Here is a 14,409-nt window from a genome sequence, read left to right on the forward strand (position 1 = left end):
CATGCACTCAAACTCAGTGTACTATACTAATGATTATTAGACAGCAGCAGATATCCTCTCTGGCAGAAGGAGCTAAGACAGTGGGTGATATGCTTTATAGTGATTGGTTTTGTCTTCATTTCTAACTCATTCATATGCAGAATTTTAGTAAACATATCCTGTTTTAACATGCATTAACTATTTGCTGTGGGTAGCGTGCCGAGCAGTGTCTCTTAGACTAAGTCTCAAACTGCAAAGTAGGGAATTGACATAATAGAACCTCTTGGAGCACAGAGGTTTTGCACCTGGTATCTGACTGTCCAAGAGGTCAGTTTATGGCTTCAAGTCTTGGGGCCTCCCCACTTACTTGATGTTAAGGTGTCAGTGCATTGCTTATTAATTGTATGAAAACTGCAAAGGATACAAGTAGTTCTGTGAGACACCCTGGTTTGGATTTGCATCATTTTTCAAACCTTCATGTAGATTTTTTAGCTGTAGCACTAGCTTTTGAAGTGTTTTATTTATTCCTTTTTAGAAGGTACTGTATTCTTGTCTCTAGTAGTAATTTAACAGTTCAGCATCCATGGCCAGAACAGTAGCTGAGGCATCTTAGCCCTTTTACCCTATCCTTTCTCTCATTTGACCAAGGAATCAGAGAGAGCATGGCAAAGGAACAGGACAGAGCAAAGAAGCAGAGCAGCAGAGCTTAGGGAGAGGAGAACCAGGAGCAGATGCAGCCTTACCGCTCTGGAAACGTCTGCCTTGGAACCGCTGCTTGTGGCAGCATCACCAGTCACAGAAATAGCAGCTGAGTGGAGAGAGCCCTGTGAGTTACTGTCACTTGGGAATTCTTCTAACCTGCCTTATGCTGTAGGAGATCATTCACTAAGGGCATTTCTTAAATGTCCTCAGTGCTTTGTAAATGGCTGTCAAGTGAAGAAGGTCTGTTGCTACCTTTGGATATATGGGTGTTAAAGCATACAATGAAAATACTCCATAGCTGCCTGAGGAGGGGAGGGATGACTCTTTATTTGATTTTTGAAATGTGTGGAGGGTGTCATTTGTACTTTTTTGGTTGTGCCTTTGCTGTGTATGGCATCTCTGCTCATATGCTTTTCTGTGTTTAACTGAGATGCCATTAAATCTATTCTACAGCAAGCTCCAGGAGCCAGATATGGAGCCTGGCTGTTTGCTACTTCTTCTCTATGTTCTCATGGGAAGACAACCAGATTTTTTCTGCCAATATGTATAAGCCCGCAGAGTTTGCGTGCTTATGTAGAGTGAGGCTTCAAGAAAATAAATTACAACAATGGCGGAAGGGAGAAGAGAGTGACGGATTAAGATAAAAGAAAGGATAATTAGTGGATAGTACAGGTCAACAGTGGATAATAAGAGATGAGGAGAGCTAATGGGCACTAGTGAGACCTGTGAAAAGAGGGGGTGAGGATGGTATTGGAAGCTGCTTTTTGTGGAAGTACTGATTGTGCTTAAGTCAGCTCAGGTCTGGAAGTAGCACTGCATCCGTGCTAGTGAACCTGCTTGCAGCACAGTTGTCACAGAGAATAGAACTGCCCTCCTGCTTCAGCATTGCACTCCCACTGACTTTCTTCTTAATGCCTTCTTTATATACCCAGGATCATCTATGGTTTTGCTTTTTCTGTGTTATCCCAACTTTCCATTAGGCTGGATGACAGAATTGGTATTTCATTTGCTCACTGGAGTATATGTTTCTTATTCATTCGTAGTTACAAGGCTATGCTGATTCCAGAGTGGACGTTTCTCTTGTTTGGTGTTAACTGTGTTCCAGGAAAGTTTATTTCCTGGTTACTTCTAGTTGACATATTATTTATATCGGAACTGGAAACTGTCCGAAGAGGTTTTAGGCACTTATTTATGTGAAAGGAATGAACTGCAGATACCTGAAGAAAAGATATGCTTTTCATGTCCCGAAATTTGGCCCTTTGTCTCACATGAGGTCTCACTTTTTGCCGCAGTCAGCACGTCTCATATGCTTACGAAAATCTCAGGGATCATCTGGACCTTGTCTTATGTATCATCTGTTTTTCAGTTGCCTGATGCAGCCAATGTGGTGACCAGTAAATACTATTCCATCCACAGCTTTGGACAGGCAGAAGCTGCCACCTAGTACTATCTCATCAAGAACATAAAAGTCATCAGCTTTTATAACAGATATCTGGTTTACAGTTGCTGGATCAGATTTACTATGTCAGTTCTGGTGTTTGGTATTATGAGAACAGTTATGTTGCATAAAAATGGACTAAGCTACTCCAGTATAAATAAAACCTTTAATATATGTACATTTGTCAGTTATGGATAAAAATCATGATGGTGCTACATGAGTGGTAGATACCTAAGTATTACTTATGTGATATTACATAAGTTAGCTATGCTGATGGAACAGTAAAACTCCTACTTAAAATTGTTAAAATCTGTCATTTTCATTTTTAAGCCAGGCTATTTTTTCAGATAATACAATTGCTGAGCATCATGTTTTTTCTCATATATATGTTTTGTGAGTAAATGCACTATAGTGCAATCGCTCACCAGGAAAAAAGAAGATTCACAGGGAAAAAAGTCCTACTGCAAAGCTTCTGTAAAAACAGCATTTTGACTCTCCAGTTTCTTGTACCTAATGAAATTCACATTCACATCAGTCCTGCTTAATTCAAGTAAAGGCAAAAGAACAACTTCTAGCAAGACGTGTTTTTATCATTTCTTCAATACAAGCCTTAATCGGAAAGGTGAAGTCATAGTGGGGATTTCAGTAAATAAGGAAACTAGAATGGTATAGGTACTCAGCCTTGAAGGAAAAATATACCCTGCTCTTTTTTATGTAAAACTTGAATGTTTTGAACAATATTCTTCTGGAGATTTTTTCATCCCTACTAACCTGCACCTTTGTTTTTGCTCTCTCTGTTGACATAGACATTATTGCAAAACCCTTGCAATGCACCTGCTAAGACTGGTACCAGTCTGCAAGTAGTGACCTGATCCTTTCCCATTTAGTTAGGTAAGTAACTTCATCTGGTATAAAGGTCTAAGCAAGCCTACTAGTGTCTCTAGCTTAAACACAGCTGTGTCATGCACCACCTGCTCCTGTGAGGATGGGATTAGCCAGGCGTATCACTAACACTAATAACTTGAAGGAAAACCAAAAATGAAAACACAAAGTCTGCAAAGGTGTAATTGCTCCAAAATTAAATTTCCTGTGTTTCTGCCTGATGGAATGTCATATTTGCTAGGAAATGTGAAGAGCCAATGAATAGATGATCTATTTCTTGACAAACTAGTAGAAAAGTCTGGAGTTTTTTCCTTGCTTTTAGTATTTGTTGCACCGTATCTTTTTCCCCATTTGCCTCAGACAAAAACGTAAGCCGGGTCAGCTACAGAGCATGTAAATGACTGTGTAGCTAAAAAAATACATTTTGCAGCCAACACATGTACACCTCACCGTTTCTGCCACATTATCTCTGACAATGTAAACCTTTGAGGAAAAAACACTCATTCTCGTTTATGCTTTCAGAGACATTGCTTAAAAGCATGTCAAAACTGAATTGCTAGAGTAATTAAGGACATTGGGATACTGGTGGATATCCCAGTATAATCATCATGTTAACTTTGCAGAACACAGCAAAAGGTCTTACGCTGGATAAACATAAAGGATAGATGTAGAAAATTGCATTTTACATCTTTTTGTAGTGGCTTCCCTGTAATCTGGTTCCTTTTATGCCTCTGCATCTAACATGTTTCAGGAAAGTGGCTGTAGCCCAACAGCACTAACGCCATACTGATGATGTCAAAGATACTGCATGTCCCTGCTATTGCCAAATTGCAGCCTAACTAATGGCAAAGCTATGCATTATGTGCACCAAAAATATTTTTCCTATCCCTCAGCAAAGAGTTTAATGAATGAGTGGGTCTCCAAAGAGGGAATAACTTTTAGTTACATGCCAAAAAAATGCTGTGGAATTTGAAATTTGTTTACTACCAGTTCTAGTATACATGAGGTTATAAAGTAATTACTGAACATTTCTATGCATTTGTAGTTTGTTTCTATTTAATCACTAATGTATTTTGAATCAGAAATATGGTGGAAAGTGAGTGCTCAATGCTTTTAAATTGTTTGTATTCATCTCTCCTTTCTTGGGGTCAAAGGAGAGGAGAATTAATTAAAAATTGCTTAAAACCATTGTTAAAAATGTGTTATTATCTTCTCTTTTGAGAATTAGAACACTGTCCCGCACAGATTACTTCCAAAGAAACAGATTCAACTTCTGTTTTTCTAGTGAGAAAGTAGAGGTTGTCCTTTGTGGGTGAGAGCCAGAGGGGTTTCGAACAATCGTAGCTTCTGTGGAACAAATTCCAGTGTTCTGGTTAATTGCTGGTGTAATACTATAAATGCCATTCAATTTTCATCCAGTGTGAACATGTGTATTTTGAATGTATTTATAGCAAAATATAGCAAAATGCGGATAACAAATGGCAACTTCCACACTGAGGCACAGCACAAGAAGGGGTCATGTTTTTCAGGCAGATTCTTTCTAGGTCATAGTGAATTGAATGAAGATGTCAGTATCCTGCATCTGCATCCTGCATGTTTTCCTATCTTGCCAGATGTCTTAAGGTGAGATAAGAGGATTTATGCAGCTAGAGAAGACTTATCTATATTGTGGCTTTTGTGTATAAGCAAAAAAATATTAGGTGTCTCTTGGCAAACTGAATGCTACTGAGAAGTTTCATATGGCTTAAACTTACTTTTTTTTAGTAAAGAATATAATAACATATTAGAAGTAATATCCTCAGTTTAACTTTTTAAACTTTTTTCCCAGAGGAGATGATCTGAAAATATGACTGAGCTGCAAATATTGCTGTAATTATAATACTCAAGAATCTTTTGACAAGAACTGACAATGACAACTAGTATCCCCAGTAAAATGTAGTGGTTTGGTTTTGATTTGTGGTTAGCTGTGGCTGGAGCGTCAGCTGGAGGTGCAATTTGCAGAAGTACTTCCAAAATAATAATTCATTTTCACTTCTAGTTGGACAGCTTGAACTCGGTTCAGGTTTGGTTCAGCACTCTATTTTAAAAAACTTGTATCTTGCAGTGTTTATGCACTTCAAAGATTCTCTTGTTCTTTCTACCATCATAGTTACAGGATTGTAATTCTTTCAAAAAGAATGGCTCTAGAAAGCCAAGAAATAAATAATTCATGATATACCCCCTAAAGATCTGTTTTCTGGATGGCTTGAAGTCTGTAAGCTAGCAGGGGGCTTAGGTTACATTGGGACATTTTTAAATTGACAGTCACACTTTTAAAATGAATAACTGCTTTTGATAATAATAGCAGCCACTCTGCAAGGACTAATAAATTCCACTGAGTTACCCAGAGATATAGCTTAGTCTCCTTGGAATCCATAATGCATTTTTAATCTGACTATTATGGCTCCGTGGTACCTGCATATTCCATTGAAAGCTTGAAAACCATTCAGTTTATAATTCAGTAGAAATTGAAAGAGTCATATATCCTGCTTGGGTTTCTTGAACTTATTTTCTTGGCTGGTAGCAGTTCCCAGAGATTGGAGGAAAAGGCCTCACTCTTTTTGACCTGCTTCTTTAATCACCTACTTTCCCTTACTGAATTCTTCCTTATCAGTAATCTCTCTGTTCCCTCTCTTGGCCTGTAACAGTTTGGGTGCTTTATTTTGAAAGTCTGTGTGGGGAAGTAACAGTCCAACCCAAGCGATGGGCAGTGTGTAGGGTTATATCTATCTACATTAGCAAGTCCTGTGGCCTGATAGCAGTGAATTTGTAAAGGAAAAGCAAGGGACCTGGCACCCACACTCTGCACAGTTCAGTGTTTTTCTCTTTACAAAAGATCGAGTCTTGCCACCTAAACTGATTGCCCCTTAGCAATCAGAGCACATTTTAGCACAGAGCTGTGTTAAAGCATATGTTATGTTCTGAGATGTGAACAAAGACAGGGCAAGGGAGAACAGTCACAAAATTTATGAAAGGAGACTATTCCTGGTCTGGGCTAAAATGTTGATGTAGATATGCTCTAGGTGTTCCCAATTGAGAGCTTAACATAAAGTTGATTGTTACGCTGGGTTTTCTCCTGGCTCTTGAGAGAAAATGAAGTGTGCTGCTACTTTCTCTGTGCTGGTCCTGGGACTGAAAGTAAATTCCTGCCTTTTCTCCCCCCATCCATCTAGGATGGATTATAGCAGTTCTCCCTTTTTTTTTTTTGTGTGTGTGTGTGTGTGTGTTCCAGTTACATAGCTTTTTTTTGTTCTGTTTCTCCTCTGTGAAAGTCTGAAAAAAGGCTCTCACCTGAGCATTACTGTTAGTAATGAGTTTCACAATCATAAGATTCCTGTGTTTCTGCAGGGCACAGAATATTGTATGAATGCTTGTCATATTGGCATTTCAACAATCATAAAACATTTTCAGGTTGTGATACCCTGTATAGTTTGTCATCCCCCATACTTCTGTTTTACGTCTCTTCCATTATGTAGCCTATTCATCATTTTTGTGTAGCATCCAAAAAGATCCATACCATGAAGAGTAACCTGATTTAGTTTTGATAATCACTTATTTGCTTGGAATGGAATCAAGACTATGTGTTATTTGATAAAAGATACCAAACAGCCATCACGTCAGGAATTTATTTGTGATGTGTACCAAGTTTCAACCAGCAAGAGAAGAAGCAAATGTCCCTAAATCATCATCTTCTCTTCAGGTTATAGAAATAACATTTTTCTTTCAAGACTCTCAGCTGAATGTTGCTCTAGAATTACTAAGTATTTTACTGATATTAAATAAGGGCGAGTTCACATGCATTTGACAGGTGCAATAAAACCAGTTCTGGGGGGTATATAAATTCAGAGTAACTAAAAAACTTATCTGTGGATAAAAGTGAACACCATGGCAGGCAGAGCTAGCCAAAGCCGTGACCTAGAATTTCTTACTCCAACCACTAAACCACATAGCGATACTTTGATGAGTGTGCTTTAACAATGGGTACTCTGGAAATACATTCTCCTGGTTGAAAATATGTTCTACATTTGGGATGCAAAGACTATCTCGCCTTTTGCTTTGAAAAAAAAGACCAGTTTTCTGTAAAAAAAAAAAAAAAAAAAAAAAAAAAAAATCCTAGACAGCTAGTCCACTTCTGAAAATTATTTGTTCTATTGAATTTCCTCCTCTTTAGAGGGCTGACTAAAATCTGAACACATTAAGAATAATTCTCCTTTATTCCATGGTAGTGTTTACCTTTGAGCTAGTTTCTGCCTTTTTCTAATGAGCTGACTTGGCTGCTAAAGATCCTGGCATTCCCCGGGGCCCCTGAGAAAGACAGTCTCTTGAACCATTTCCTTTGCCTTGCTTTGCAACATGGACTTTAAGGGAATAGTTTTCACTGTTTATTGGAACTGGGATTAAGAGTGGCTGTGGTTTGAGTGACACACACTACTAGGGAACTGTAAAAGCCTTTATTTAAGTTATTCCTTTCTTTTCACACTGTTTAGACAGCATTGTAAAGTTGCACTCCTGTTAAGAGTGAATGAGAAACAACAACACTGCAAAGCAGTGACTTTAAAGAATCTGGCTGCCTTTTGGCACCCTGTCATTTTGGTTGGGATATGTTTAAAACCTGAAGTTCACTCCCTGTTTGTCTGTGGAATACCTGTGGAAAACAAAAATAATGCATTTCCTGTTCTTCCTAGGACCAGCTATGTTACAATCAGCTATTAATTTTATTTAAAGTTGATACCCTTTCAAGTTAAACTGATCACCAAGTGAAGGTAATGAAAACCAAAACTTTTAAGAGTGGCTTTGGATCTCTGCAGTAGTTTGGGTTTGTTTGGCTATGTGTATGTTTGCGGTTTTTAAGTGTCTGCCCAGGCCCTAAAGTTCCAAATGTAAGCTAATAATTTATTACAAGCTTTGCACTTCAAACATTTTTTCATTTAAAGCTGTACTGTTACTGTCCAACCTCTCCTCGTGCTGCAATGTAGGTATAGGCTAGATTTGAAGTGGATATTGTTTTTTCTGGGAGATATTGTTTAGGTGAAAAAAAAAGAATCCTAGCTTATGGCGAGTGCTTTGTTTGCAAACCATTTTGCTGTATCTTACCTGGAATATCTCCAGCTCCATTTTTTTCCACTGGCTGGTTGTGACAGGTTTCCAGAACTAATAAGCCACCCTTTCTTCTAACAAGAGGAAGGCTCTGGGTTTGCCATAATTGCTGACTTTACCTGGAGTGCTTCCATCTCCTGGAATGAATCCAGTGTCTGTTCTGCAAACCACAGGGCATAGCTTCGGCTGTTCAAAGTACTAAAGATGTACTTTCTGAAATATACTTGAATGAGAGTTCAAGCCTTACAGTGCTTACTGGTATATGAAGCAGTTATTTGTTTTTAACTCTACACTTGATTCAATTAACATTTTGGTTAACAAATTATGTTTTACAGGCGTGATAAAGTATTTATTTAATGACCCTAAGCTTTGTCTTTTTGTGTTATAGTATTTTAATACTGTGTTACTCAAGACAGCACAGAATATATTTTTCCTCATGATCCCTCTTAGTCTTCCACTTCTCTTTAGATGAGAGTTGTTTTATGCATTTATTTGCTATGACAGATTTGGTATAAGTATTTGCAGATTTGTATTTGCAAGTGATTTTTTGAGAACAATGGCAACTTTGAAATCCCAAGCAAAAACTGCTGTGTAGTTGAAAAGCTTGTTATAATTTTATAGCAAAGCAAAACTGCCAGTTTTTCTCTAAAGCTAGGAGTTTGAAAAATGTGAATTTATAAATTACTGAAGGTATCAGATTTATTGCCTCCACAGCCAGAATACTTCTGTGAGTCCAAAGAAAGTACAGCAGTGTCTCTCTTTGGTCCTAAAGGGATCCATGGCTAGGCTGTTCTCTTCTGTATTTCAGGCATCCATGTGTGGGAAATGGTTTTAGGGACTTTGTCTCAAAATTTCTTTCTCAAAAAGATAACATAACTCTGAGAACCTAGTATTTAGTTACCATCGGTTACAAGCTAGATGTGAATCAATAATCAGGCTCATGAGTTCAGAGGTGTTAGTCCCATTATGCATTCTTTTAAATGTTACAGACTAAAACTAAACATAAAATGTAGTAAGTCACTGCTCATATGCTATTTAACTAAAATGCTGAGTTTAATTTTCATATTTGCTCTGATTCATTTAACTACTGTCTGCTATGTTTTGATCAGCAACTTTTCAATGTGGGAATCTTTTGACCTGCTTAGCATACTTTAACTCATGTAGACCTGATCACGTGAGGTGTTTGTGCAGTATGGAACAGTCTGCCTGGAACGGCCTTTCAGGATACTTCATATTTTTCTGCAGCTGCATGTAAGCCATTATTTGCATGAAGTTTATGCTGAGAAGCCTTGTGAAAGAACAGAACTGAAACACACTTCTTGTTATATTCTGCATATTCATATGAACTCCTATTCATCTGTGTATTCAGAAAAATAGCCAGTGCTTTACAGTGCCAATGAAAACAGTGATACATAATGAATGGCTAATCCTTGTAGTATACTGCTTCCATGTGATCTACAGAGCAAAAATTATTCAAAGAAATGACTTGGCAAATAATTTTTGAAAAATTAATACATCTGAAAAAAATAATGTGACAAAACTTAACAAAAAGTTAAGACTGAAATAACTTACCTGGTTTTACTTTGGAAATTTATTCCTTCAAGCCTCCTTTATTTCATGGCTCTGTTGTGCTGTTTTCAAATCTTTAAAAAATATATCAATAATATAATTCACAGATATAGATTAGGTTATTCTGGTATTCATTTTTCTTCATCTGTGGAAGAATACATCTTGTTTTTACGCTTTTTTTCCCATGACAGGAATATACATATATGTCTCTGGTTACATACATGTGTGTGCTCACAGCTACTTATTAATCTTTATGAGAGAACTCTTCAAAATGCCTTTTGCAAAGCACATAAGTTCTGTTGCTGCCTATTCTATTAACTTAATACCATATTCAAATAGTTGAAGGAGGGAACAGATTTTCTTCTAAGAAACACACTGCTTTGACTGAGCAGTTGATTCTTTTTATCGCAATGTTGGACTATGCTGTCCTTAATAACTTTCCACTGGTTTTTCCCTAAAATATTTAGGATTACTGTAAAGGAATGATTTATTATAGATTGTAGTTAACTGTATTTTTTCAAATATTGTATGCTATAAATCTCTGAATTGACTATAGCTTTATACTCTGACAAGCTTTCTCCACATACATATATTATCATGTCTCTCTGACCTTCTTTTTAGAAAGAAGATCAAGAAAGAAGATTTAGAGGAAAAAAAGATGTTTTCTTTACTCACCGTTAGGCAACAGCTGGCCTCAGTTATTCTAAAAATAACAAAAACAAATTAAGAGGACAGCATGCCAATACTTCTTTCATGATGCTTCATAAGGCAATTTACAAATATATGGAAATAAAAAATTCAAAACAGTTTTTCCAAATTTTAATGCGCACTATCAGGATAGATTTTTATTATTATTATTATTATTATTATTATTTCCTTTCTCTAGAAACATGCAAAATATTTTCCTCTGATTTGAAGCAGTATATTTTGAAATACCTGAATTTGCCTGCATCCTCTTCAGGCTGTATCTAACTGAAGGATAAAGTGAGAATTGCTCAGACTTTAGCAGGCATTCATTATTATAATTAGTAATTGCCAATTCTTTTGTTTTCAGGCTTAAAAAGTAGATGTTGGAATGCTGCCTCCTGGTTGTTTGTTTTGACCAGTGGTTACTTAAGGCCCAGTGATTCTGTTGCTTGCTCTGCATCGACAGTAACTAAGTTCCCTGGAAGGCTTTTGATAATCTGTCAGCAGTCAATGCAGCTATTGCTTCTGAATTTTCACTCAGCACAAAATATGGTATAAATGTACTGGGCAGTGGGTTTTTTTTCAGATTTTCAATGTCTTACAATTAGGCCAGATTCTGTGAAGTAGGATGTTGTGCAAATGTGACTGAAAAAAATCCATTTCCAATTTTGGCAGGTAAAGGTATATTTTACTGCGGAAAAATTTGTCCCATATTATCTTCTTTGACTGGCTCGTCCACTTTATGATGCATTGTATAAGATTTTGAGATTTAGCTCAAGCTAGACCGTCTTTCAGAATTTGTCCAAAACCCCTTTTATTTGTCTCTTAACTTGGGGATCTCTAGGGAATGCATGAGGGAATTCATTATTCAGATGACTCCATGTGTGAGCTGATTTTTTTGCATGTCGTCTTCTACAGTTTTGAAAATAGTCACTGCCTAAATCTCCTAGTCATGTCTTTCAATGCTACAGAAGCCTGAAGCTTTAGCTGCGGAATTGAAACGTTGCTAAATTGCATAGATGTTGAGATGAGGGGATTTAGTGTGAAGGAACTCTCATTTGTAAAATTCAAATACGGATTCTTCAAAACCTCATCTTTAGAGGTGGAATTCAGGCTCCTTATCTCTTTGAAACCATGTGTTTCATGTCATCCCCGATACTCCTCTATGCTTTTTTAGGGAAGCACTGAACTGTGCTTTTACCTAAGGTCACCTTTCCTATCAATGAATGACTCAAATGTGCTATTCAGGTAAAATGAGGACTGTTTTAAATTTAAGAAACAGTCTCTTGAGGATATATTTCTATGGAAGTTATGTATTGGTGGGATAGTAAACCATATATATTGGTCAAATCCCAGTGCAGCGTATATAGACAGCAACATGGTAATTTTTTCCTATCAGAAAACCACTAACCTTAGTCCTACTCCTATAGCACCACACTTTTTCAATGTGAAGAGAAAACCATATCATTCTAACAGTGTTTGGTACACAGCACCTACACAGCCATGTGATTGTACCATATGAATGCATGGGCGTTTGTGATCTGGAGTTCTGACCACTCAGTTTTCTTAAAATATCAATTTGAACTTTAGCTACAGTAGCAAATGGCTACACTGAATACCTATATTTGAATATTTGGACCAAAAATACTGCATCTATTTTTACAAATCCATTAAATACACACTGTAAAATACTTGCTAATGTAGTGCAATCCTTAAATAGTTACCTATTGGCACTTGCTGATGTGTCTTTTCTCTAGGAAGGCAGAAATTTCTTGCTTCTTTTTAATTTGTTATAGAAATACAAATTACTTACATTTATAAACAAAAAACAAAACTAATATGATTATAGAACGGTAGTTGTATGATGTGAACTGACTTTTGGTGTCAGCACCATGTACAATAGACCTTTGATGAATGATTGGTGCTGTTTCTATGATACTGCATTTAAAAAAAATTCTTTTGCTGTTCTGCAAGATGTTTAAATCATTGTGTGTTTGTAAAGTCTGCTATTTGAAAGGGTTTCATATCAACACCAGAAAATGTTTGGCTTGATTTTGTTAGATAGTTTTGCAGCAAAGGTCAGGATTTGGTAATATTTATCTTCTTTGCACCTTGGATAACTAATCTGATGAGAAAGGACTGTCTTCACCTACCTCAGATGGGTGTTAGAAATCTAAATTTATTACTTTCTGTAAGGAAATGTGAGATCTTATAGGAACACTCTCTAGAAGTTTGAGTTTTCAGAACTCAAGTTTTGGCTATTTTTCCAATCTCTATTCAGTGCCCTAACTTCTCCCCTTCTTTGGGGAATTTATTTTCACTGTTGCACCTGCCAATCTTTGCATTTTTCCCAAATTGCTGGATAAACCAAGAATTTTTAAACATTTCAACTGCTGAAGCATCTCCTTGAAAATGAAACTGAAAAGCATGTCACTGCTTGGATTAAGAAGGGCTGCGTTGTTGCTTAGAGAGCTCCCATAAATACTGTGTTGAAGCATCTCATAAAGAACAATGGATACTGGGAAGGAAATTAACAGTGATCCATTGATTTCTTACTACACTTCTGAACTGTTTGTCTGTTTTTCTGCTTCTAAATAATGAATCAATACACAGTAAAGTCAGGATCTTGAAGAATAATTACTGGTATGTATCTTGTGGTTACGGCAATAGATGGGAGTTGGGAAGAGCTGTATTCTTAGTCGTCTTCCAGCAACAGAACTACTCTAGAGAAGCAGGCTTAGGAAAGTCCCTTCACTTCTATTGCTCTTCACTCCCTTTGTCCCCCTTTTCGAGCTAGATCATTTGATCTTTGTATCAGGCACTGTCTTTTGTTCTGTGCTTTACCAGTGCTCAGCACAACAGGGCCCAGCTGGATAGTCCACTGGATCCTTCGTACCTATGTCAATCCATCTATTGTATCTGTTATTGTAGTCCTATAGGTCAGTTGCTAAGATCAGAAATGATTATGTTATGTAGCTCGATGTTGATGGGATCTATGAGGTACACCATTCTTCTTTTCGCCTTGAACTACAGTTATTTAACTCTCTTGCAATACCTGCTTTTGACAGAGAATAAGGATATTAAGTGCCTTTATAGTTTAATTTTTCCTCCTCATCTTGAGGATGAACACAGGAGGATCCAAATAAGATTAAATGCTTGGGAAGACTGAGGATAAAACCTTTCACTGAGAAGGTTCAATTTTTAAATCAATTTCATATCTTGTGAGTAAAACTCATCTGAGCACTATGCTCTGTAGCATATGCAAAATGCTCTTATGTGTTACTGGATACGTTAATAACAGTCTGATTGGACAGGACTGGGGTAAATTAGAGTGGCTTTGTGGCAGTCTCATTCAGCTCAAGGTTATTGTTAATGAGCTCTAGCTAAACCGTATGGATCGCGTAGTAGCTGCTGGAAAGGAACAGCAGCTAGAGAAAAGAGGAATTTGGAGATGGCACTAGAAGTCAGTGGCTGTAAGAAGACTGGAAGAAGTGGTTACAACAATGCTGCAAATAATTATTTTGAAAAAGAGCCAGTTTAACTGGGGAGTCTTTTCATCTGTGGTACACCCAGCAGATATTTCCCAGCAGTATCATGATTAGGAGAAAAATGTGACCCAAAAAACAGGGTAATGTTTCTCCTCACTATTATGTTGCTTGTAATGCAGAGGAATAGGAGGGAAAAAATGAATTGGTCTCTTAAATGTTTTCAGTCATATGAATTACTTGGTTTGACAAGTTTTGCTGAAGTACTTCCAAAGTGTTTGAAAACACAGCCTCTGGTGAAGGATATAAAAAAGTAAAAGGTGCTCATTGCAAAAAAAACAAGCAAACAAACAAAAAGCTCTCAAGTGATCAGTTCTTGGCCCTGTTTTCAAAGGACCAAAAGCACAGATTATAGATTTGCGTCTGACCTGGAATGTGTCAGGGTTTGCCTTTCTACTTTCTGAAACAAGTAGAGGAAGCAAGGTCAGAAATGACCAAAAATGCAATGGTCAAAATAAGTAGGGAATGCTA

The 14,409-nt window shown here is 37.1% G+C and overlaps 1 protein-coding gene across 11 annotated transcripts in view; it reads left to right on the forward strand.

The window, feature by feature from the left end:
• Positions 1 to 14,409, forward strand: part of ANXA11 (annexin A11) — a 73,535-nt gene that overhangs the window by 6,070 nt on the left and 53,056 nt on the right. For 7 of the 11 annotated variants that reach the window (XM_068950564.1, XM_068950572.1, XM_068950565.1 and 4 more), the window contains exon 2: positions 2,926 to 3,010. The exons of 3 other annotated variants lie outside the window; for them this stretch is intronic. The gene's annotated coding sequence lies outside the window, so the exon portion shown is untranslated. Of the gene's footprint in view, positions 1 to 2,925; positions 3,011 to 10,760; positions 10,946 to 14,409 lie in introns of all 11 variants that reach the window. One more of the 11 variants, XM_068950566.1, reaches the window with a different exon arrangement.

This window comes from Struthio camelus, chromosome 7 (genome assembly GCF_040807025.1).
Source record: "Struthio camelus isolate bStrCam1 chromosome 7, bStrCam1.hap1, whole genome shotgun sequence".
NCBI lineage: Eukaryota > Metazoa > Chordata > Aves > Struthioniformes > Struthionidae > Struthio > Struthio camelus.